The following is a 27011-nucleotide window of genomic DNA, read 5'->3' on the forward strand; positions in this document are numbered from 1 at the left end:
CCAAACCCTGAGTGTCTATAAAATTAGAGAGTGGGTGAACAACCACTAAGTTTGGAACAATCTCCCTAAAAATACCTCCACTTCCATCCTCACATACCCCCCTTACACCCTTGTACCTTTCTACCAATAGAAACTTAACCAAGTGGTGGGATGAGGGAAGAAGTCATGTGACACTCTAATTTTCGAATTGGCTTGAAAATGACTAGTTTAGAGGGTCTCCTAAGTCCCCTAGACCAACTTATGGTTATATTTAGACCCCCAACCTATACTACTACCATGTGGGTGACTTATTTTCACCAAAATACCACTTGGGAATCACTTTTAGGCTCTCTAAAGTTCCTATCAAATTAAACTTGAATTAAATCATGAAGGTGACTCATCCTAACACTCTCCAAGGTGGGTTAACTTTATTTCATAATGGGATTAGTTTTAGTTTAAGTGACTTCATGCCCAAAAATCCTATATTACATGTCATTTACACATAGACAACACAAGTGTCAAATGACACACACACATTAAATACTTTACACATCATGATGATATGTCACTAATTAATCATGATCTTTAAACTTACAACACCCATGCACAATCACATTAAAAAATAAACACAATATAACGAGGTTTTGAATCTTCCAAAGATTCACCTTGGCATTACTGTGATCACATAGGTTTGAACCTTGTTTCCCCAAATAATCTCCATGGTTCAACTTTCCAGCACACTCAACTTAATCTCAGTAACCCAATGAAATAATATAGAAATACATGCAGATAAGTGAAAAATAATCCAATATCACTTAATTGCATTAACATATTTAGTTAACTTCCATCTAATCATTTCCATAAAATATTCAAAACATTAAAATATCAAGATATGTATAACATTAATCTTTCTAATCATAACAAAATTACCATTCTAAATACCATCACAATCCTTTTCTATCATAACAATGAAACACTGAAGTCATGTCTATTAAATTACTAAAACATGTAAAATAGATCTTAGTATATATGTCATAATTGAAAATCACTATTAAGCAGACTTGTTAACTAGTATCCTTTCAAATCAACTCACCAAAGTAATATTTCTAACAATGTCCTTTTTATCTTGTTACGAGGTGTGTGTGCCCCTAGGGTTAGTTTGCCATGCCATTGAATGTTTCCAAATTATGTCATCATACTTTGAAACCAATCTATGAGTGCAACCATTATGTTTTGTTATCATATGATCTATATTTATTGTTATGTCTTATGAGAGTGAATGTTAATTCATCTCCCTTAATTGTCTAGTAAATCATTCCTTGAATCTCATGACTAGGTTCTCAGCTTGAACATGTTGAGTCTCATTTTCACTTGATCTTATCTATTTGACCTAATATTATTGATCGAGTATTACACTTATAATAACCCAAATCTGCATTAGTCTCTAATGGGATCTCATAAATCATTATTTATAATAGAATATCATTTATAACCTAATTGACCCCTAATCATGTTTATTTCATCAGATCTATAATAGGGTATTAGTGTGGGCCTTACAAGGGTTGCCAAGGACACCAATTAGTTTGGATAGTGTGTTTATGGTAGTCGACAAGTTCAATAAGATGAATCACTTTATCCCATGTAAAACAACACACGATGTCAATCACATTGCCCAACTTTTCTTCAAGGAGATTATTAGGTTATATGGCTTACTAATGAGCATTGTGGCAAATAGAGATGTGAGATTGTTAGGTTATATGGCTTACTAATGAGCATTGTGATAGACAGAGATGTGAAATTTATGGGCCATTTTTGGAAGACCCTTTGGAAGATACTAGGAACCAATTTTTCTCATAGCTCTTCCTATCATACCAAATAGTTGGCTAGATAGAGGTAGAAAATAGGGTGCTTGGTAACTTTTTGAGATGCTTGACTAAGGAGTATGGAAAGGAATGGGAACAAGTTATTCCTTAAGAAAAATTAGCTTATAATGATAGTACAAATAAAACTACTGGTAGAATTCCATTTGAAGTGGTGTATGGATTACATCCAATATATTTTCTTGAGCTCAAAGAGTTTAAGGGTTACAAGGGAATCAGTTGTCATGCTGATGATTTTGCCCAATCAATGAGAGAGGTTCATGATAAAGTAAAGAAGACAGTAATGGAGGAAAACCAAAAGTTAAAACCTAAGAAAGATGAAAGGAGAAGAGACCTACAATTTGGAGTAGGAGACTTGGTGATGGTTTTCTAAAAGAAGGCTAGAATATAGAAAAACATACCAAGTAAGGTACAGATGAAAAGGATTGGACCATGTAAAGTATTGGCTAAATATGGTCCAAATGCTTACAAGGTGGAGTTACTTAAAGATATGTCCATATGTCCTATATCCAATGTAAAGGACTTGATCAAATACAAAGGAATAGAGATGGATGCTAAATTGTACAACACTAAGGTGAGTAAAGATGTGGAAGAACTCAAGATACCTAATCAGATCAAACCATAGGTTGGCAAGATTTTGGATTCAACAATGAAGAAGAAGACTAGGAACAAGACATACATGGATAACCTAGTGAAGTGGAGACACCAACTAGAATCAGAGGCTAGCTAGATAAAATAAAGTGATTTCAAGAATCATGACATCAATATGGATTTCTTAGCACCATAGATCCCTTATATTTTTGTTGCAGGGGAAGAATGGTGTAGGAGTACATTAGAGTCTTACTTAGATTCTAGTCAATTTTTCTCTTGTAGGTGGTTCTATCCAACCAACAAGGTAATAAGGAATAATCATAAAGTCCCAAGGTTGATTTGGTGTATGTGTTGAGTTGAGGATCCTTAGAGTTTATGATTTATATTCTCAATTAGGCTCTAGAGTCAAAGTCCTAGGAAAGTTACCAAAAAGGGTCAAAGTTTGACCAAAACCCAAGATGGAGTGGCACTTATGTTTTAATGTTTTTAAGTTTTTTGGGATCCAAGAAATTTATTTTGGATTGAGATATGAAAGTTAGGATAGGGAATTGGTCAATGAGCAAAAAGTTGCAAAAGTTTCTGATGACAACTTTTCCTAAAAACTAGGAAACTACCTTAATGGTGTTATAAGCCCAATATAAGGGTATAAAAATGTAGGAATTGGATATATAAGGTTGGATAAGTCCTAACCTAATAGTGGGGAATGAAATTATATAGACTGAGGATTAGAAAGAGTAGGAACTGACTATAATTGCATAACAGAGCCTTCATCCAGTCATATATGGATAGAAAGGACTAAACTAAAGTGTTGAGACTTTAATTTATGTTTTTTATTTTCCTACTATAGCATTATTTTAATTTTTTTGTGTGGATATTTATCATTTTTCTAATTTCTTGTGTTTGGTTGGTTTACTATCTAGTTTAGATCCAATCTTCTAAATGTGTGTCCTGATTGAATTCCTATTGCTAACTTTTCATAGACTCTTGTAATCAAGTAGAGGACTTTTTATATAGTTTAGAAATGGTCTTCAAAGTCATTTTTGTAGGAGATCTATTTTTACTAACAATCCCTAGGTGAGTGCAAAGAAATTCTGGCTAGGTGCTCATATAGAATAGGAGAAAGAGGGCTTATTTATGGATTGGGTGTGCCAATAAAGTAGTGTAAAAGTAAAGGGGAATGTGTCGTAGAAATTTTTATGCAAGGAGGAGTGTGGAGGATTCAATTGAAGAAGTTTTTGAGAGAAAAAAAACCAATGTATAGATGCAGATGCCCTAGAAATGCTCAAAATAGGTGTTTGGTGAAAGTCCTATGTACAGACACTTTGGGGGACTAAGACCTAGGAAATCTTGAAGCCTAAGAAGAAGTTAGAAAGAATCCCTAACCAAGTTGGGGATTAGTTTTGAGGAATTTAGAGCTATACTAAGAAATTAGGTTTGAGGAGGCCTAATTGGGGCAAAAAGGCTACAAGGCCTAAAACCTTGAAAACTTAGGACTTGATAGAAAATCCATAGGTGAATTTTTCAAAATGGATCAAAATGTTTTGAAGACAAGTCAACAAGAGATAAAATCTCAAATAGAGAAACCTAGAAGTGGCTTCCTATACTAAGGAGTTTCAAAAACTAAGCCTTAGGTCTAGAGTGAAAGAAAGTGAAAGCTTTAAAGTTTCCAAGTATCTAAATGGTCTTAGATAGAAGAACAATAAAAAAGGAAACAAGACTCCCATACTAGATGTAGAGGAAGAGGCAGAGATTCTAGAAGTGGACATAGAGGGGGTTCTAGTTGGAGAGTCCATGAGAATAGAAGCTAGGGAGACCCCAAGTTTTTTGAACAAGTACATGAACCTATTAATAGAAGTGGTTATGGTAGAGTAATAAGTTTTCCTAGTGGTGGAAGAGAAAGATTAGGTGGATTTGGATGAAGTTCCCATTTTGCTTCCATGAAGTGTTACAATTGTCGGCATTTGGACCACCTAGCTTATAGGTGTTCTAACAAGCCATTATCTTCACAAGGGGATAAAAATATAGCATATGTGCAAGAGGAGGATTGTCCTAAACACTCAAAGATGAGTTTGGGCTCAAAGATAGGTGAAAATTTGATGGTGAGAAGGATATTGATCAAAGAACCTACCAAGGATGAACACAAACAAAGGAAGGATCATTTTAGGATCAAGTTCAAGATTTTAGGTAAAGTGTGTAGGGTCATAATTGATTTAGGATCTATTGATAATGTTATTTTAGATGAGGTAGTCTAGAAGTTGAATCTCACCAAGATGCCTTATGAATGTCCCTATAAAGTAACTTGGTTGAATAAGGGGAAGAACATATTAGTTAATGAGAAAGCATGGGTTGAGTTCACTATAGGAAAGTACCAAGATAAAATACTCTATGGTGTGCTACTAATGGATGCACGCCATCTATTTCTTAGTAGACCATGACAATATGACAGGGAGGTAGTACACCATGGAAAGGAGAAAAAGTACTCATTCAAGAAGAATGGAGTAACTTATAAAATTTAGTCTTTAATAGAAGAATATGTAGTGGACAAGGTAGGATCCAATACAATTTTGATGAGTGAGAAGGAATTCCTAAAAAATATGAAGAAAGAAGGGGTTAGCTTTTCTATATTGGCCATACCAAGGGAGGAGGATTCATCTAAACAACCATGTATGCCAGAAGAGATAAAACAATTGTTAGATCAATTTAAAGATATCATTTGTGAGGTTACACCAACTACATTACCACCAAAGAGAAAAAATTTCCATCACACTGATTTTGTGCTAGGGGCATCACTACCTAACAAGGCTACATACAAGATGACACTTGAGAATAACAAAGAGATAGAAAGGAAAGATCAAGAGCTTTTGGATCAAGGTCTAATTAGGAAGAGAATAAGCCCATGTGTTGTTCTAGTAGTGTTGGCTCCTAAGAAGAGTGGTAAGTAGAGAATGTGTACTAATTCTAGGGTAATAAATAGGATAGCTATTAGATATAGGTTTCTACAGATGAACAATGAGTGTTCATATAAAGTAGAAAGGGGTGAAAGGAACATAAAATCTACCTCTAAATCCAAATTGATCAACCAAAAAGGTTAATACACAAAAGAATCAACCTATGGAGAATATGAATAAAGAAGAAACCTTTATATTTTGTTATAGAAAGCATGTATTGAAATCTTGATTAAATTGAAAATATATACCAACCTTAAAGTAGAGTAAATTTGGAAAATGCTATTTTCTGATGTTTGTGTACAGTTTCAATAAATTTTGCAATTGATTCTAGACTAGAAATATAAAAATAGAGAAAAGCCAAAAAAAAATTGCCTTTTTGAGGAAGGTTGACCTTGACCCAAAGTCAGGGTAAGATCTTACCCCAGGGTACAATCTTACCCAAAAAAGTTGACCTTGACCTGCACTATTCTGACAAAAATTATGTTCATAGATCCTATAAGTTCATAAAAAATGATACTCATATCTACAGTGATATTCATTGCCTGCAACTACTCTTGCAATAAAAATGAGTTCTTTTTGTTGGAAGAGGGGTTTGCCTTGGTCAAACCCTAGTTTGAAATTAATCTTTAAAAATGGAATTGAAAATGCAAAATAGATAAACAAAGTAAAGGGAACTATTCACCTTGCTTATGTTGAAATCCTTGTGAAGGATTTGAATCCTTGAATCCACAAGTATGGATGCTCCAAATAAATGTAGAATTGAATGTAGGATGTCTCAAATAAATTTTATTAGATCTTAAACACTTATCTTGAATGGATCTTAGAATAGAAAGAAGCTTGAATGAATGGGGATGTTAAAATCTTCAACAAGAGGGATCTAAAGAGATTGAATCTGCCAATAGCTATCAATGGATCTCACTGATTAATTAAATGCTTGAATACTTGGATACTTAAATGTACTTATCCTCAAATTCAATGGAAGGAAAATTCTTGATCATAGAAAATAGATGTGAAAATGAGAGAGAAAGGCTTCCTTTTATACTAATCTAGGACACAAACTTCTAGAGAGGTCGACATGGGAGAATTAAATTCCAATTAAGCCTTAACCCCTAGAAATGGACCTAAATTAAATATAATTTAAGATTTTACTATTCCAAAATCCAAAATAGTTGAACCAGAAGTGGGAAATAAAACTTTTTGAAGCCCAATATCTAAAAAACTCTGGATCCTAAAATTTGGACCTAAGGTCAGGGTCAAAGTCTACTCTAACCTAGGTCGGGGTCAAGGTCATCCTTGACCTAGGTCAAAGTTGAGGTTGAACTTGACCTAGAAGGTCATCCTTGATCCAAAAGGTCAATGATCTCAGATCTTTAGAAAAGGCCATGAGAAAAGGTCTAGAAATAGGGTAGAGAAATAGAACAAGGGGGAAAGCCAAATCCAGTCAAATACCCACTCAAGATACTTGACATGACCCTAAACCACCTACTTAGAGGGCTAAAATAGTCCTAAATTGAGGTGCTTCTATTTTCTAATGATATATTTAGCCCCTAATTTAGAAAGAGTATGAATTGATGCAAACTCTTGTTAAATGAAATCATAATGAAAAGACAATCTTATTGAAATCAAATGGACAAAGAAACTCTCAAGCCTCTACGGACTCAAGTCTTCATCAACTCTAAGATCACAAAAAGAGAGACATCTATAGAAAAGAGAGAAAGAGAGAGGGTGTGATTTTCTCACCTAATGAGAACTTATGTCCCATTGTGAACTACACAAGGAAGCAACGCAACTGGAAAGATGGAATTGAACTACCTAGTGAATTTGGCTACTCACTAGTCAAGCCATCAAAGATTCACCCTTATGAATATTTTATTCTATAAGGATAAAACCAAAAGGAAAAGATATCGAACCTTAAGGACATCATCGATCTTAAGTGATCAATTTTTTTTGTAACTGGAGGGATCAAGAGATCCTACAAAATAAAAATCCATGCTTTCCATAATGGTAGAGAAGTACCTTGAAAAATATATGTATATTGAAAGTGTGTGTGTGCAATAAGTGAGCAGAGTGTATGCCCCCATGCTAAATTCATTGCTAATACTTTAACATGATCAATGGCTTGAACAGAAACATAAAAAATTCCATTGATTATGTTTCCACGATGAGATGCTGCCAAATGAAGATAAATCAAGGGAAATACCACATAAACATATAGAGAACATAGAAGGGACCTACCTTCCATGGGGTTAGTGATCATTAGATTATATATATATGATATTATTACAAATGAAGTGACACCCTTCCCTAAATAGAGTATAACTACAATCAAAATGGAGGAAAGAACACATAAGAGTAACAAAGAAGAATCTTTTTAGACCATGACATGGAGACCAAAAAGAATCAATGCTACCAAGTCATAGATCCAAGAAGATCATACAAGGAAACTTTTACAAAAAAAATCATAGGTACAACATAACATGAAACAATATATAGAAGAGAAATGAATACATATAAAGGAGTAGCAAAATAGGTTTGAATCCTTTATCACCTTTCACCAATAGAGAAACAAAGGTCATAAGAAGAATCTAACAAACATTTAGCAAACATATTATGGTAGAGTCACAATATGAAATAAAAATACACAAAAGGCTACCATGTGTATGTATGAATTTGTGGGCCTCTAAACCTCACACACACTTCAACGTAGTCATTACCTATGGAATCATCTTGAGATAAACATTGAATTGTTTATTCAGGACACCCAACAATGTAGCTCGTTGCCTTCTATCTAGAAGGATTTTGCCTATGAGCTCTCAAATTTATAATGCAAGTAATCTATATGATTATGTGATTAGTCTAGATGAGAGATGCAATTAATCTAATAACATATAAAACAAATTAGACTATATGTGTGCATATTAAATCTATATGTTATTAAATCTAAATAATGAAAAGCTAATGATAAGAAAATGAGTGCACAATTCAACAAAATTTTGATGCAAAATCAATTCAACCCCTGTAATGAGGGATTGAGAGTCCCTTAAATAGAATCCAAGAATGAATCAATGGTCAGGATCGATCTTGAAGAATGGTTAAGATTGGATAAAAGATTCAGTTAAGATGGAAACTTCCTTGTGTAGGTGAAGTTAACTATTTCAGATATGAGTGTGACAAGTAGTTAACTAAACTCTTCATAAGTGTGAGAGCAACTTAACTGGATTGATTCTAATTTCAAGTAGTTGTTCACTCAGAGTTTCCATTTTGAATTGAGAAATAGAATTTTGGAAAGATATTCAATTTAATAAAATGAGATATGCCCTCATAAATTCCTTTTCTATTTAATTGAATAATTACATTCAATTAATTAAAATAAGCATAGTTATTAAATTAAATATTTTTAATTCCTTAGTATATTAGTATTAAGATATAATTTAATTTAATTAAAGTATAGACACTTTGAATTAAATTAAATCTCAGTCAAATAGGTTTAATGTGACTAATGTGATTCAATACCTAGGAATTAAATAAGTAACATGATTAATGCAGATTTAGGGTCTTCTATATTTGACAATTGAGTCATGTAGTGAAAATCAGAATAAGAATTACCTAGTATAATAGGACTTTAGAATTGATCAGAATAGACCAGAATTGGTGATCATGGCAATCAGCCAATTTTGGGGTATTACATTTTTCCCCTCTTTGACTGAATGTGCAAGCAACATGTTCAATTCAAAGAAAATTAGAAAGCATAATGCAAAGATCAAGAAATGAGATTAACTCTAAAATTGATGACATAAAAACCAATTGATAAGCTTTTAAAGATTATCTCTAGAATAGAGTTTAATCTTAAGGAATCCAAGTAGAGCACCTAGATACCTAAATTGATAAGCATTTTAAAGGTTTTCTTCATAACAAAGATTAACCTTTAAGGATCCAGATAGAACATACAGATACTTGAGATTGATAGCATTTAAAAGATTATCTCCAGAATGGAGCTTAACCTTTAAGGATCCAAATAGGACATCTAGATACCCAAGATTGATAAGATTTAAAAGATTATCTCCAAAACAAAGCTTAACCTTTAAGGATCCAGATAGGACATCTACATATCCAAGATTGATAGCATTTAAAAGATTGTCTCCAAAATGAAGCTTAACCTTTAAGGATCTAGATAGGACATCTATATACCCAAGATTGATAGCATTTAAAAGATTATCTCCAGAATGGAGCTTAACCTTTAAGGATCTAGATAGGACATCTAGATACCCAAGATTGATAGCATTTAAAAGATTATCTCTAGAATGGAGCTTGACCTTTAAGGATCCAGATAGGACATCTAGATACACAGGATTGATAGCATTTAAAAGATTATCTCCAGAATAGAGCTTAACATTTAAGGATCCAGAGAGGACATCTAGATACACAAGATTGATAGCATTTAAAAGATTATCTTCAGAATAGAGCTTAACCTTTAAGGATCTAGATAGGACATCTAGATACCTAAGATTGATAGCATTTAAAATATTGTCTCCAGAATAGAGCTTAACCTTTAAGGATATAGATAGGACATATAGATACCCCAGATTGATAGCATTTAAAATATTATCTCCAGAATGGAGCTTAACCTTTAAGGATCTAGATAGGACATCTAGATACCTAGATTGAATGGCTAACAAGATTCAATCACGAGTCATAGAATCATCCTTAGAACAAGGCTTGATCCATAGGAGTTAGGGTTTAGATTGTCCCAATACCTATCCATCGAACTCTAATAAAGACTACTATAAGATGTGATTAGGTAATGAAAATATGAGGTAGATGAAAAATGATGCCAGATAGAGGGGAACAAGATGCCCCTAATGATGAGATGCCCCAAGTGATGAGGACATAAGATTTAGATTGAGTTGAAATTCATATTCAATGATGTAATCATCCTACCCCCTCGAGAGTGAAATCAAAAGATGACACACCAAAAATATGATGTAGCATAGTATGTTAAAGAATACTAAATAAATGTGAGGTTCAAAATAACATAAAAGAGATCAGAATGATCAGAAGAAATATAGAAGAGATAAGAATGATTAGAAGAATTTAGAAGATATTGAACAATTTGAAGAAATATAGAAGAGATTAGAATGATCAAAAGAATTTAAAAGAGATCAAAATGATCAGAAGAAATATAGAAGAGATCAAAATGATCAAAAGAAATATAGAAGCCAATTTGAAGTGATTGCAAGGTCTTAAAAGACCAATTTTGACCCAAGGTTGTCAAGAGTTGACCATAGTTGACTTTTTCCTGAATAAATTTAAAAATTTTGAAGAAATTTGGGTTGAGAAGATTTGAAGATTCACAAAGTATTAGCAAAATTTAGATTGCACAAGCATTCGATCACGTTGGTCCCAAAAATTTAAAATGTGTTTTTGAGCTACCTAAGTGTGTCAGATTTTGAATTTGATCCCGAAAAATGGGTTCAAGGTAGCCAAAGTAGCCAAGAGGGTGATTAATCAATCATTTCTATAGTCATGAAGAACGTGATGCTTTGAACAAGCCAACAATCCCTCATTACAGAAGACAAAAGTAGATTTGCAATTGAATCATATGTTGAACCAAGAAATGTAATACTATGCTATATGTAACCCTATGCTAGATGCAACCCTAGGTCTGGTTATTGAGTCTTGACAATTTATCATCACTGAGCATAGGAAAAAATCCCATATGTCATACAATTCCCATTGACATTGCAATCATGGAAATATGAATAGGACAAATTTTATAGTTTTTCGAGATGAAATGTAAGCATTCGAGGCACAAGGAGCCAGAATGACCATAACATTTGTCCCTTTTAATGTAACAAGTTAACATAAGCATCAGAGCATAAGCGTTAGGATGACTAGAATATCGCTTGCATGGTAGACACACCAAACATGCAAGAGTTTTGTCTCATGCTAAGTATTCAGTAAGTATTCTATCTGCAATGACCCTTGCATTCGTAACCTAAGACAGAAGTGTGCTCGATATACTCACAGTGACCCATACATTCACTTAGCAGGATGAGTATCAATATTTACTATAGCATGAAGAGTTCACTCCAACAAGTAAGGAGAAGAACCAATGTTATTGATGTATCTGTATAAAAGGATTTGAGGTACACCTGACCATCCAATACAAGATGGAGGCTCTTATAGTGGACACCCCTTTTATAGGAATATGTCAACTTATTGGAACTAAACCATAAACATAAAGTAAAGAAAAGATCATGCCCCTAGTCATGACTTCTGTAGTTAGAATGACATCATCAAGTTGCTCAAGGAGACATGGTGAAAGTGAAAGCAAAACAAACAAAGAAAATGCTCAACTATCCAAACAAGTATGTAATTTTGAGTTCAATGTTTTTGGGATTGATGTCAAGTGTCAATGTCTAGAATATAGATAAAAGAAATCTCTTCAGTAGGGTGACAACATTAGACAAACATAGCCAAAATGACTAGTGACTAAGGTCAAGGAGGAATCTTTGAGGTGAAGATCCTAAGAGGACTGAGCGATAGTAGACAGACATAGCCAAGACAATTGGTGACTAACATAAGAGAGATCTTCCATAAAGGAATCTTAAACTATGACCCTAGCAATAGTAGGTAGACACAACTGAAATAACTAGTGACTCTTTTGAAATAGATTCTATGAGGAGAATCTTGACAAAGAGTGACACTAGTGACAGTAGGCAGACATAGCCAGAATGATTGGTGACCATCACAAAAGAGATTCTATGAGAAGAATCTCAAAGAGAGTGACATTGGTAATAGTAGGTAGACACAATGAGGACCACTAGTGACTGTCACACAAGAGATTTTGTGAGGAGAATCTCAAAAAGAGTGACACTAAAGGGGAATGCCCCCGAGCTATGACAAGACTCAATCCATGGATACATGAGTAGAAAGTGGGAAAAGTAGTAAAGAAATTGTATAGAAAGTTAGAAGATGTACTGCAAGATGGAGCATTGGGAACAAGAGGTGCCTGTTTACCAAGTTTTCACCTTCTTAGTAGAGCTTTCATTTTTTTGCTACCATGATGCCTGTTTCCATGTTTTCACCAATGGCACTTTTTTTGTTTTTCAATTTTTTATTATTTTTCTCTTTTTTTGGTATTTTTTGGAATTTTCAATTTTTTTGTTGTTACCAAGGCACCTATTGCTAGGTTTTTACTAGGGTAACAATTTTTTTCAAGACTTTTTCTAATTTTTAGGATTTTTTTAGGACATATTGGTATGTACAAAGAGCTTCTACAATCACATCAGCTATAAAATCGCTTTAGGTGGAGAGTGTTGACAAGTTCCTTGAGCAATTCTCTATCAGTTGTGGAAAGTTGGTAAGTGCCAGATCCATACACTATAGTAATGATGTAGGGACTGAGCCAGTTTGGTTCAAACTTTCCTTTCTGGACTCATTTTTGTTCATTCTTAGGGTTCTCTCTCAAGATGAGATCACCTAGTTGGAAGTCACATGACTTGACTTTTCGATTGTAGCTTTTTGACATTCACTGTTGATAAGCTCAAAGATGATCACATGCCACTTGTCAACATTCATTTAGTAGCACTAGCTCTTGAAGTTAGGCTATCCTATAATCTTCATTATTAATAATGCCTTTCATAGAGATTCTCAAGATAGGGATCTCAACCTCTATTGGAAGCACAACATACACTCGATAAACCAAAGCAAAGGGTATTATACCTGTTGGAGTTCTGATGCTTGTCTTGTATGCCCACAAGGTTCGATTAATTTGGAGGTACTGATCTCTCCTAGATTTGCTAACTGTATGATGAAATATCTTGAGGATCACCTTATTGGATGCCTCAACCTGGCCATTATTCGAGGGGTAATAAATAGAAGACCAATGTTGTGTGATTTTGAATTGCTTGCATAGTTCCTTGACGTCTTTATTTTTGAACTATCCTCTATTGTCGATAATGATTGAGGAGGGTACACCATATTTGCAGATGATGTAGTTTGTGATAAAAAGAGCTATAGTTTTTCCATTTTCTATTGTGAGAGGTACTACCTCTACCCACTTCGTGAAGTAGTTTGTAGCTATGATAATGAACTTATGTCCATTAGAAGAGGTTGGGTGAATGTGGCCCACCAAGTCGAAGGCCCATTGTTGAAATGGCCACATTGTAGTAGATGGAATCCACTCCCCAGCTAGAGCATGAATTAGATTCCCATGAAGTTGACATTTCTTGTTGGACTTAGCGTACTTGATAGCTTCTTGCTCCATTTTAGGCCAATAGTAACTAGCTCTAATGAGTTTGCAAGCTAGTGTCAAGCCATTTGAGTGGGATCTGCAAATGCCCTTGTGAATGTCAATTAATGTGTATTTTGAATCTTTATGTTCTAAATACCTAAGGAGCATTCCATCAAGACCTCTCCTAAATAGATCATTAGCAATAATGACATACCATGAAGAATTACAAATTAGGTAACATTTCTCATTTCAGGTCAGACTTTTTAGAATGGTTTGGTAATGGAGATAGGAATAGATGTGATGGTAGTGGGATAAGTCTTGTCCTACGATAGAATAGATCATCCTAGAATAAGGGGTGTCATAGGTTGGGTAGTGTAATGCTTCCACTTAGAACTCATGTTAGAGATCATTTTTAGGCATCTATAGCAAGGAGGCCAAAGTAGCCATAGCATTAGCCACTTTATTATCTACTTGAGGAATTTTCTGGAAGGTGATGTATGCAAAATACTTCTTCAAGTCATCAACCATGCATTTGTAAGGAATTAGTTTCTCATCCTTTGTTTGATACAGATCATTAACTTGGTTGATTACAAGCTGAGAGTCACCAAAGACATCTAACTGATCCACTCGCCATTCAATAGCAATCTTCATGCCATTGATTAAAGCCTCATATTCAGCAATGTTATTTATACAAGGGAACAAAATCTTGTATGCTTTGGGCAATGAATATCTCTATGGTGTTATGAAGAGTAATCTAGTAGTAGATCCCTATTGTGTGAAGGACCCATCAAAGAACATGACCCACATTTGGTGTGTGAGTGTTAGAATTGACTCATTAGGGAAATCAATGTTCATTGGTAGGAGACTCTGCATAGGTGCATCTACTAGCTAATCTACAATTGTCTATCCCTTGATAGCTTTGCATTCAACATATTGAATGTCAAACTCACTAAGTATCATAACCCACTTAACCAATCTTCCTATAAGAGCTACCTTATTGAGATAGTACTTTAGTGGATCTATTTTAGCTACTAGGCACATAGTGTGGGCAAGCATGTTGTGTCTCAACTTCTAGGAAGCAAAGACATCTGCCAACCAAGCTTTCTCAATGATGTTGTAGTTCCTCTCATAAGAGATCAATATGTGACTCAAGTAGTAAATAGCTCTCTCTTTGCTATCTTTGTCTTCTTGAGCTAATAGGATTCTCAGAGATGTTTTAGTTTCTAAAATGTTAAAAATCAAAGTCTTCCCATAGATAGGAGGCATCAAGATTGGTGGATTGGCAAGATATTGTTTGATCTGCATTAAGCTTTGCTCACAATCCTAACTCTAGTTGAATTTAACACCTTTGTGTAAAGTCTTTGTAAGGGGTTGTGATCTACTCGCTAACTATGAGATGAACCTATGAACAGATTGGAGTCTTCCCTATAGACCTCACATTTGGCTGATGTTCCTAGGTGGAGGCATATTCATAATTGCTTAAACTTTCTCTGGATCCACATCAATTCTTTTTGTAGACATGATGTATCCCAACAACTTTCTTGATGTGACACCAAATGTGCATTTCTTAGGATTGAGCTGAAGACTGAATTTGTCCATGTCATCTAGGATGGGTCCCAAATCTTGCAAATGAGTATTATGCATTGCACTTTGGACCAAGGTATCATCCACATAGTCCTCGATGGTCTTATGCATCATGTCATGGAAAATTGTAGTTACTACCCTTTGATAGGTTGCGCCATCATTTTTCAAGCCAAATGGCATTGCATTCCAACAGAAGGTTCCCCATGCACATGTAAAAGTAGTATTCTCTTGATCTTCTGGAGCAATTTTTATCTAATTATAACCAGAAAAATCATCCATGAGTGAGTACATCTCATAGCCTGCCATCATGTCCACTATCATATCAATGCTGGGAAGTGGAAAATCATCCTTAGGACATGCCAAGTTGAGATCATGAAAGTTAGTACAAACTTTGATAGATTTATCATGCTTAGAGACTGGGACAATTTTGGATATCCATTCAGCATAATCAATTGCATAGATGAACCCTACTTTCAGAAGTCTCTCTAGTTCTACTTTGATGAGCAATGCAACATGAGGATGCATTTTTCAAAGTTTCTATTTAACTAGTTTGATGCCTAGTACAATGGAAAAATGATGCATAATAAGATTAGGATCTAGTCCTAGCATGACAAAATATTTCCAAGAAAAATTTATCTTCTTCTCTTGGAAGAAGACAATGAATTCCTCCCTTTCTTTAGGAGATAGTGATTGTGCCATATGTATCATATGAGGATGTTCTTTTGTTCCAAATTTGATTAGATGTGTTAGCTCTATCAACACTAATGATCTCTCTTGGAAGTGACTTGGAAGTGCATCAAATATCTCATCTGCAGGCACCTTAGAGAGGTTTTCACCCTTGGATACATCTTTTGTTTTTACATTTTTGGGTTTCGACACTGCTACAATGTGGTTTTCACCATTAGACCTTTTGCATTTTTTCTTTTTGATTGTATGACTGAGATATTTGATGTTAGCTTCAGTCATGTTGATGCTTTGCTCACTTGTGGAAGATGTTAAAGGTTCAACAACATTTAGGTAGCTGGCAAGAGCATAGTCATTCTAGAATGTGGGGACTTCAGTAGATGTATTAGGGTTCCAATTTATAAGCTTAGGATGTGTGAGTGAAAGAGTAGTGATGGTTTCTATTGTGTTCACAGTATAGTCATTAAGTGCTTGGACTAGTAATTTGAGACCTATGGCAACTTCATCCACAAATGTGTTTGAATGCCTCTAAGTACTAATGTTAGCAATTGACAACTCTAAGACACTAGTTGGATCAAACCCATCTAGCCTAACCCTAGACATTTCACCTACTTCGAGTTGGTTTTCATAGACATGAGCTTGGTCAATTTCTTTATCAATAGTTTCTTCTAAAAGAGAGTCAAACTCATATTCCTTAGAATTAGTGCTACAAGGCGAGAGACTATAGAATTCCACAATAGCGATAGGGACATACTCGCCTTCATCATTTGGGTTCTTACACAAGTACTCAATACAAAATAACTAACTAGACTCTCTCTTTTCTGAATGAGCTTTGGGTTGATCAATATTTTCCTCAGAAGAATCACTAGTATCATCCACAGTATTGACATGTAGCACAAAGTCATCTAGCTCAGATAAGAATTTAGCAAGATCATGATGAATAGGATAAGGATAGGGATCCTCATCATCCGATTGGTCATCTTGAGTATCTGACTCGCTTGTGACTCATTTCCAGATAAATTCTCAGGTTTCAGTATAAATTTGTTAGCCCCCAAATGGAAAGGGACCTTCTTAAATCCTAGACTAGTTGTATCATTGTTCCTTCAAGCTATTTCCTTGATAGGATCAATTAGGCCATTGTTATTGCACCCAATGGAGCCAGTTCCCTTGTAACCAAAATGCTTCATGAGTCTAAGACAAGGACCATATTTTTTAGGAGTGATCTCTTGAGTTTTCTCTATTAGATCTACTAGAGTCTCTTCTTTGTAAATCCATGCAACAATGGCTCTATTTTCACTTTCATCCTCTAAGGGAACTGTAGCCTTGAAAAAAGTGCCATTGTACTTGGTTTGAGGTGTCAGCACAAATGACTTCTTTACCTCTAAGGGTCTCCCATAATGATGAGGAGACTCTAGAAGAGATGTTAATGATAACACTAGTTAAATATGGTACTCCCCCATGCTAGTTTCTTTCAGCTTGAATGACTACTTCATTTGTTTCAGCTTGTTGTCATGATAATCAGTGGATTCCCTGTTAGCGAGGATGAAATTTTTGGTAGCTTTGAGCATATTGCAGGTATAGCTAATAGTGGTAGGAATATTAACTTTGGAGCCATGAAACAAGAATTTAACGCATTAGCAATATGTGGATGGCACAACATGCATCTCATGTATCCATGACCATCCTAGCAAAATGTTATAGGCCAAGGGAATGTCAAGCACTTGATAGGTGACATCCCTTTCCACAAGACTGACACAAATGGGTAAGACCACAAGACCTAGAGACTTTTGTTCAACTTTTTCATACACTTTGATAGTGATCTTGCATCAAGGATCAATAGAGTCCTCAAAATAATTCAATTTTCTAAGCAAAGCAGTAGAGACAATGTTTAGGCCAGCACCATTATTGATGAGTACCCGACAAATATGTGTTTGATGTATCATGACCTCAATGTATAAAGGTTGATCGTGCAAGTGACTCAGTGAGTTATCATCATCCTTAGAGAAGGACATAAAATAAGATGAGGTTAGGTGACCTACCATATATTAAAATCACTCAAAATCAAGATCTTGAGGAACATTCACCTCAGCAAGGGCTTTGTCCAAAATCTGCCTATGAGCAGGCAAGATTTTAAGCAGCTCAAAAATGCAGATTTGAGCATTAGTTCATTTCAATTGATCGAGAACACTATAACTGGTTGTTATTGAATTTGTTGCAAGTTTTGCACCTTTTCTAGATGGACCAGCAAGGGTTTTGTCTTTATGTTTTTCAACATCAGGAATAGAAGGCGTAGGGCCTTTGAGCACCAACTTGGCATGAGAGCATGTAACAATGTTAGCACAATGTTGTGAAGGTGTGTTGTCTGTTGTGTTGGAAGTAGGGCCCCTCAAGACAAATGGTGTCTTGGATTTATTATCATCTTGCTTTCTCTTAATGGTGATGACATCATAGTATTCCAAATCCATAGGTTCAACCATGTTTATCACATTGTCATCATTAGTGTATGTATAGTTGACCTTATTGTTAGGCTTTCTTTTGGAGCTCTCTCCTTTTTCATATGTTAGGAAGGGCTCTTTGAATGCCTTGTGAAACAAGTTCTTGTTATGTCCATCTACCACAATTTCACTAGTGTCAATCATGTCCTGGACTTTGTCGCATAAGTTTATGCAGTTGCTAGTTTTGTGTCCCTTATTCTGGTGGTACTCACAGAATGCAGTTTCAGTCCACCATGGTGGATGTGGTTGTGGATCATAAGGGCAAGAGTTGTCCAATGGTGAGATAAGCTTGTTTTGTAATAATGTTTTGTAAACCACATCCAAAGGTTCACCTAGAGGTGTATACTCTCATTTAGGATGTGTGGCCCATGAGTTTCTCAATTTTTTATAGATGTCTTGTTGTCAAGTGCAGGTTTCTCAACATTTTTGGCCTCATTGAGGCCATCTATAAGATTAAAGGCTACCTTAGTAGGTTTGGGAGTGACATTGTCAACAACCCCATCATGCACAATTTCTCAGTTCTTGCTAACATACTTGGTTTTTTCCTTGTTGGAGGTAGAGCCTTGTTTTGTGTGCTTTTGAAGAGTGAGTTCACCCTTCTTGACCATAAATTCCTCTATGTAGATGACTCGTGTGGTCATATCTTCAAATATATGTGGACCTTGAAGTTGGACTCTATACCCAAAATCAGGTAGGAGATTGTCAGTGAAGATATCAAGCTTTTCCGTCTCTAGAATCTTGCTTGAATATTTAGTGTATAGTTATCTCCACCTCTAGAGGAATATGAGGAAGGGCTCCCAAATTTTTTGCTTAAGGTTACATAGATCTCAAATATTGACAGGGTGTTGAATGTTATGAGAATATTGTTCGACAAACAAGTTGGAAATTTCATTAAACATCTTGGTACTAGGAGGCAAGTGTGAGAACCACTCCAAAGCCTGACCACCTAGACTTCTAGGGAATAAACACATGAGATATGTCTAGTTATGTATAAATTCCATAGATAATGCACCAAATTTCCACAAGTGATCTTGGGGATCAATAGTTCCAAAGCATTTGCCATACTTAGGTAGTTCTACTCCTCTTGGGAAAGAAGGCATGTATATGCTCTTGTCTAGTGGAAATGGACAAAGAGCATCTAAGGTGTATGTTTTAGTAGGTTTTGTCCTTCTCTTGCATCATTTGAGCCAGTTGGTCTTGCATAATTTTTAGTTATTTTTGGATTTTGGAAGTCTTAGTTTCCTCTTTAGGCATGATGATGGTTTCCACATTGAAATGAGAGGGTAGCTTAGCTCCCTCTTGGGTAATTTTGAGAAAGTACTTTTCTTTCTCTTCATTGAGTAGAATTCCCATGACTTTTTGAAAGCTTTTGTCTCTTTGACATTTTGCTATGTGTTCAGGAAGTATTTCCACCTCTTCTTGTTCCTCATTGGTGTCATGGTCTTTCTCTTTTTCATTCCTAGGTGGTTCTTGATGTCTACTATGACTACCATGTTTAGGTTTGTAATTAGTGATTGTAGGAACATGTTTAGTTTTAATACATTGTGATTCAAAAGGTCCTTTGAAAAGGAAGTTTGAAATTTTGATTGGAGATACAAGACCTCTACTAGTCTCAGGATCATCTTGATACAAAGGGTTCCTGGTTTGTCACAAATTTTTGGAGAATGTTCATTGGACTCAAGGTGACTTGATAGGTGAGGGAGATCATGAAGATGCCTCACTAGATGAACTAGATGTAGACTATGTAACAAAAGGAAGGCAACCTTTGGCATGATTATGACCCCTAACACAACCTTGCCTAAGTCTAAGAGGATAAAACATGTTGCCACTTCTTGTTGCAACAGTCATAAACAAGGAAAAGAAGCAGGAACTTGGACAAGGATCACACTAGAACTTAGTCTGAATAGGAAAATATAAGAGTGTTGTATACTAAGGCACAAATATTCTGATTTGAAGGCTAGGAAAGCCAAAGATTATGACTATCATAACACTAAGTATGACAAGCACTAAAGAATGAGAATCAAGACAACTAAAAGATGAGACTAGCCAAAGTATGGATCACAAATCTTTAGTTAAGCTAAATGTCATTGTTTGGGACTATTTATAGACAGAGAAGGGACAACTCGATGTAGGAAACAAACTAGACATAGTTCACAGATTGGTCAAATTAAGCTGATTTGATAGTTTTAAAATAAGGTCTCATGTGAAGATCCTCTGTAAGGCACATGTGAAAGTACACTAGGTGATGTCAAATCTCAGAACAACAATATGAACTCGTGCAAGGATGTGCTCTAAGTTGCACGAAGAAGTGATAGATTCAACAAAGACACTTGGCAAGATCTTGTGCAGGCATATGCAAGTTATCATGTGAAGATCTGGACTAGCTCGCACAAAAAGGTGACTCCTCACATGAAATGTTGCGAGATTGTGTGCAAAATTCATAACTAGAATAACAAAAAGATTAGATTTTGAAGAGATTTTCAATAGTTTTGGATGTTTCTAGATAGATTTCAGGGTTGATTTCTAGACTTGTGAAAGTGATGTTGGGTTTCAAGCAATAAAAAATGTTTTCAATAGGACATAGGAAGCAAGCAATAGTCAAATACAATCCAACTAAGGGCAAAGCAACTCAGAGGGATAGGGGAGTCTTGACTTTCAATTTTTTTAAGTAGGTTTGGACATGTTTAGGATTCAATAACAAAAACACTTTATCCCGAGAAATAGAAAATGGTAGAAACCTTTGTCCCACAACTTATGCACATGTGTGCACCTCACACAGCCATGTCACCCCGTAGAGGGTGCTTGTGTTTTTGGTGTATTCAAAGGACTCAATAGTATACATTGAATGAGCACCCTTGTGGTAGGGGACAAGTGCATATACCACCTTCCAATATCTAGTAGCATGACTATGGTGAGTTCTACATGAGAGATTCTTCCCCCTCCTTGCACAAAGATTACACCTCCTTTCGAAGGTGAATCGAGTAGCTTCTAACTAAAAGGATTTACTTGGCTTGCATTCATATTAATTCTCAATGGATTTGCAAGTAGAGTTGAGACTAGTAGCCCACACCAGCATCTAAGAGTACACACACTTTCTTAGCAAGACTAGGGTTGGTGCTAGCCAGTGCAATAGATAGAGCTTCCCCTTGATAAATGATATCAAGAATCAAGGGAAAGAAATTAATCTAGCTTTGAAGTCTTTCACTCTACAAATAATCTTGATTATAGTGAGTTGGAATCTCTAATGAAAGAAGTGTGCTCACTTGGGTTGTTCTCGAAGGTTGGATCACTCCAACAAGCCCTCTAAAGGATTAACTCAAACTGGTGGTTCGAACGCAAGGGTCAAAGTTTCTAATTTCCCTCAAGGGGAAAGAGCATACTCCTCTACCTTACTTTCTCACCCAAACATGCAGAACAAGTTAATTACTAACTTATCTTAATCAATCTAGACTCATCCTTCCTAAAGATTTTGATTCCCTTGAAAGAAAACCATCATCTCATCATAGAAAAGGATTAGTACTAGAGAACCACTAAGCTACTTGCCTCCTTTGGAATGCCATCTTTCATAAGCATCTAGGTTTCTGATTCACCCTTGGTCATGACCTCCAAGTGTTGAAGAGCATAATCCCCTATTCTTCCGTCTTTCACCCTAAGAAGTTCATAAGCCCTAATTAGGCTATGTTTTAAAAGAAGGGAAGAAAACACATTGTTTTGTGGGTTTTAAGATTTGATCTTTGACAAACGTATCTTTGATAATCATCCTACAAAAAAATAGTCAGTTCATGTTTGAATGATTTGTATAAGGAATATTCATCAAACGTCCTATAGACAACTGTTAAGCTACAAAAAACTAGAAAAATAGAACAATAAAGCTTCAGGGAAAAACACGTCAGTAAAAGATAATGAACAACATGCTGAAAAATAACAAAATTAACCTTGTTGTTTCAAAATTTTGTGTGAAATCTTTTGCAGGATTGTGCAAGATCTTTCACTGACCTGCATGAGAAAATGAGGTGCCACACAAAGAATTGCACAATAGGGAACTTTTTTGTGCAAGAAAGTGTAGAGCTTTGGGCAAGACCCTTAAATCTTTGCATGAAAATGAAATTTCTCATGCGAAAATTTGGGAAACTGTACAAAACAGTATGGACAAAGCAATAAAAAATGATAGAAATTAATGTAGATGAGGCCTGAAAACTATTTTTTGGGCCCCACAGTGGGTGCTAGAAATGTATGCATGAATTTTTGGGCCTCTAAACCTCACACACACTTCTATGTAGTCATTACCTACGAAATCATCCTGGGATAAACATTCAATTCTTTATTCAGGACACTCGACAGTGTGACTCGTTGCCTTCTATCTAGAAGGATTTTTCCTATGAGCTCTTACAATTGAGATGTAGGCAATTAGACCTTTCTAGAATGAAGGATTTAGAATGAGGGTAATCTATATGATTATGCAATTAGTCTAGATGAGAGATGCAATTAATCTAATAACATATAAAATAAATTAGACTATATGTGTGCATATTAAATCTGTATAATATTAAATCTAAATAATGAAAAGCTTATGATAAGAAAATGAGTGCACAATTCGATAAAATTTTGATGCAAATTCAATTCAACCCCCGTAATGAGGGATTAAGAGTCCCTTAAATAGAATCTAGGAATGAATCAATGGTCAAGACCGATCTTGATGAATGGTTAAGATTGGATAAAAGATTCAGTTAAGATGGAAACTTCCTTGTGTAGGTGAAGTTAACTATTTTAGATCTGAGTGTGATAAATAGTTAACTAAAATCTTCATAAGTGTGAAAGCAAGTTAACTGGATTGATTCTAATTTTGAGAGGTTGTTCACTCAGAGTTTCCATTTTGAACTGAGAAATAGAATTTCGGAAAGATATTCAATTTAATAAAATGAGATATGCCCTCATAAATTCATTTTCTATTTAATTGAATAATTACATTCAATTAATTAAAATAAGCATAATAATTAAATTAAATATTTTTAATTCCTTAGTACATTAGTCTTAAGATATAATTTAATTTAATTATAAACACTTCAAATTAAATTAAATCTCAATCAAATAGGTTTAATGTGACTAATACGAGTCAATACTTAGGAATTAAATAAGTAACATGATTAATGTAGATTTAGGGTCTTCTGCATTTGACAATTAAGTCAAGTAGCAAAAATTAGAATAAGAATTGCCTAGTAGAATAGGACTTTAGAATTGATCAAAATAGACCAGAATTGGTGATCATGGCAATGAGCCAATTTTGGGGTATTACACCATGAAGGACTAGCCAATAAAATGCACCATGTACTCTCCCCATCTCATTCTATATCATTTAGGGAAGGTGAGTAACTCACAAGAGGGTCTATATCCAACAAAGTAGGGATGATAGTCATTTCCAAAAATGGATCCTCCTTAAAATATCATGTTCTAGGTGTAATTGTCAATTGTGATGAAAGCATTTTAGGTAGATCAATGTCAATGTCAATAGTCTCATATTTATAATTAACATCATCAATGTCATAAAGAGTATCTTTTTCATCCAAATTAATCAAAATAGGATCTAAGATCTGAATAAAATCGTCATAATTTTGCATCTGAACCTCATTGTTAGCATTAACTTCTTCTAACACATCATGCATAGGTTGATCAAAATAAGGTAAAGAACTTTGAATAACAAAAGTATGGGCCTTAGCTTGAGTATGATGCTTCTTATGAAATTCATTATTAGATCAATTATATTTTTTCTTTTTTGAATATATTGAAAACTAGGAAGAACAACTACCACATCCTTTATAGATTCTATAGGAAGATTAATATGATTCTCAGGAGACTGACAAGAAACACTAGGATCTTTATTAATAGAACCAAAAGCCATAGATAAATGAGGTATGGAAGGTGTAGTAAAAATACCACAATTAAGATCCATTGGAGGCATGCTTAATTGAAGGATCTTGAAATGCTTATAGACTTTATATGAGCAAAAATATTATTAGGTTGAGAAGGACATGAATTAGGTATTGAAGGCCAAAATAAGTCAAGTGTAGCACAATCTCTTAGCCTAGGAGGTTGATATAAACTATGGTTAATCATCTTCATTATTGGAAATACAATAGGGAAAGTAAGGATCTAAGAGAGGGGGAGTGAGTTAGTCCTTCAAAATTTTATCCATTAAAATATTCACCACAGATCCATCTCACAATTTTCATATAAAATGAAATACCAAACTAAGCATGTTCATCTATAGAATAAAACAAAAAAAAATTCAACACATATATGACACAAGATATTTGGTTACCTAGAAACCCTCCAATGATAAGGTAAAACTGGGGTAGGGATGACACCCACAAATCTTCCCTACTATAGTTGTAAAGTGTATCCAATGAAGGTTACAATGTTTGATCATAAACTATGATATACCTTGTTAAAGGCTTACAAAGATGGTTAGATCTTACCCTATTAAAGGATTCAACACCTTGTTAAAAGTGTGCATAGTTAAAGGACTTCAACTTACGATGAAGTAAGAACTTGGTTAAGAAATTTATATAAAAATCTATTAGAAGTTGAAACCTATAAAGGCTACTCTATGAAGAGATTTTACTGATTCACCTATAAGAATGTCTCAACCTTGATCCTTTGATTAAAACCTCTCTACTGGATATCAAATAACTTCTTTCCTAATGTATGCTTGACCCTCTTTGATTAGATGTATCACTTTTGTCCTCTCTGCTTTCCTCTGTTCTCTCTAACTAATTTTATAATTCATATCTCAATTCACAACTCCTTAGTCACCATGAATGCTCTATCTGTGCATGCAAACTTATGTCTTTTCTCATAAAATTTTTTAGGGCTTTCCTTCCTTAAGAATCCCTAGGTGACTTAGGGTTAGGTAAGAATCCACAATTGTGATTCACCCATTTTGTCACTTAGAACATCTATTAATTTGATTCATTGCATGCATTGCATAAGGATTCCCAATATAGATTCATTCTTATCATCTAGAATTGCAAAACAATCCTTAAATCAGCCCAAAAATGGTTTATAGAGGATTTTGTGCTATTACAAACAACTATGTCCAAAATTGTTTACTCAACACTTAAAACCTCTGATGTTCAACATACACTATATCTTAAATGTTGTAACTCATCTTCTAAATGACTTAACATCCACTATTCACTTAGCATTTGAATCACTCAACATATACTAACTTTCTTGGAACTAGAGTGACTTGGCACTAACTATCTTCTCGACACATACTAGTGCTTTACACTTACTATATATTTTGCTCGGCATACACTACTTACTTGACATGCACTTTATGAATATGACTAAGTGTGTAGTCACTCATATGTCAAAACCAATATGAGATTAACATTCACTTCTTCATCATATATAATTTTAAGAAACTTATGAATAGTAGAAGAAACAACATGCATGACATTCAACCAAGACAAACTAAGCTTAACTTGAAATTGACCAAGAGTAGGAACAACAAAAAAGGTAGATTTCACAATTTTACCAAAATGTTTAATCGTAAAATCAATAGAACCAACTAATGGATAAAGAAAACCATTAAAAGTTTGAACCCACACATCAGATGTATCATAAGAATCACATTGCAAGTTTTTCATAAAAATATTTTCTTCAGTAATAACATTGACTAAGGATGTAGGATCAACTAGAAAAACATGTGTAGGTATCTTAGAAATATTAGCATGAATGTAAAGGGGACCATAAAAAGCTTTAATAATCTCAAAATCATCAAAGCTAATCAAGAGTTCTCAAGGTATTTTATTCTTATAATGTTTTTGACATTTGGTTTGAGTTTTGTTTCAATCTGAGGTTGTTGTGTGACTTGAGGTTGAAGTTGATGGCGAGTTTAAAGATGAAGTGGAGATACAAATTGTGATAAATCAACATGCTCCACATGGTTGACAATATGATTAATATCATCCATCTTTGAATTATAAACAATATCCATAGAAGATGGTTGAAAGATGGCATTAGTATCATGTGTTGGTAAAGGATTTGTATAGATCTAAAGGTTTTGATTAGGAGGAGAAACAAAATTGTTCCCACTACCATGAAAATTATCAATAGATACAGGCATTAGAATCAATCAAGTCTTGAACCTTATGTTTTAATGAATAACACTTCTTAGTATCATGGCTATTTTAATGATGATATCAACAAAAAGCTTTAGGATCAAAAGTTTAGATGCAATTGTAGTAGGTAAAAGAGGTCAAATAGGAGGTAAAGTAATTATATTAGAAGTTAACAACCTATTCATAATAGAATGTAAAGATTCAGAGAGAGGAGTAAATGTACAATTCAAACAAAAAGTAGTGGATGTAGAAATAGCAATGTGATATGTAGCAACAACTTGATCAACAACTATATTCTCTTGTTTTTTTATCTTGGCATAGTTGCTAGGATTTTGAATTTTTTCTAGATTAGGAGTAGCATCACTCTTATCAATTGGAATAGGATCCATTGGAGTGTTTCTCTCAAACTGGTTCACTTGTAATTGATAATTATGAAGCACTACACAAAGTTGTTCAAAAGAGGTAAATTTGGTAAGAAGAATCTTATCTCC

This window comes from Cupressus sempervirens, chromosome 8 (genome assembly GCF_028749045.1).
Source record: "Cupressus sempervirens isolate cs-2001-9-10 chromosome 8, ASM2874904v1, whole genome shotgun sequence".
NCBI classification, from domain to species: domain Eukaryota; kingdom Viridiplantae; phylum Streptophyta; class Pinopsida; order Cupressales; family Cupressaceae; genus Cupressus; species Cupressus sempervirens.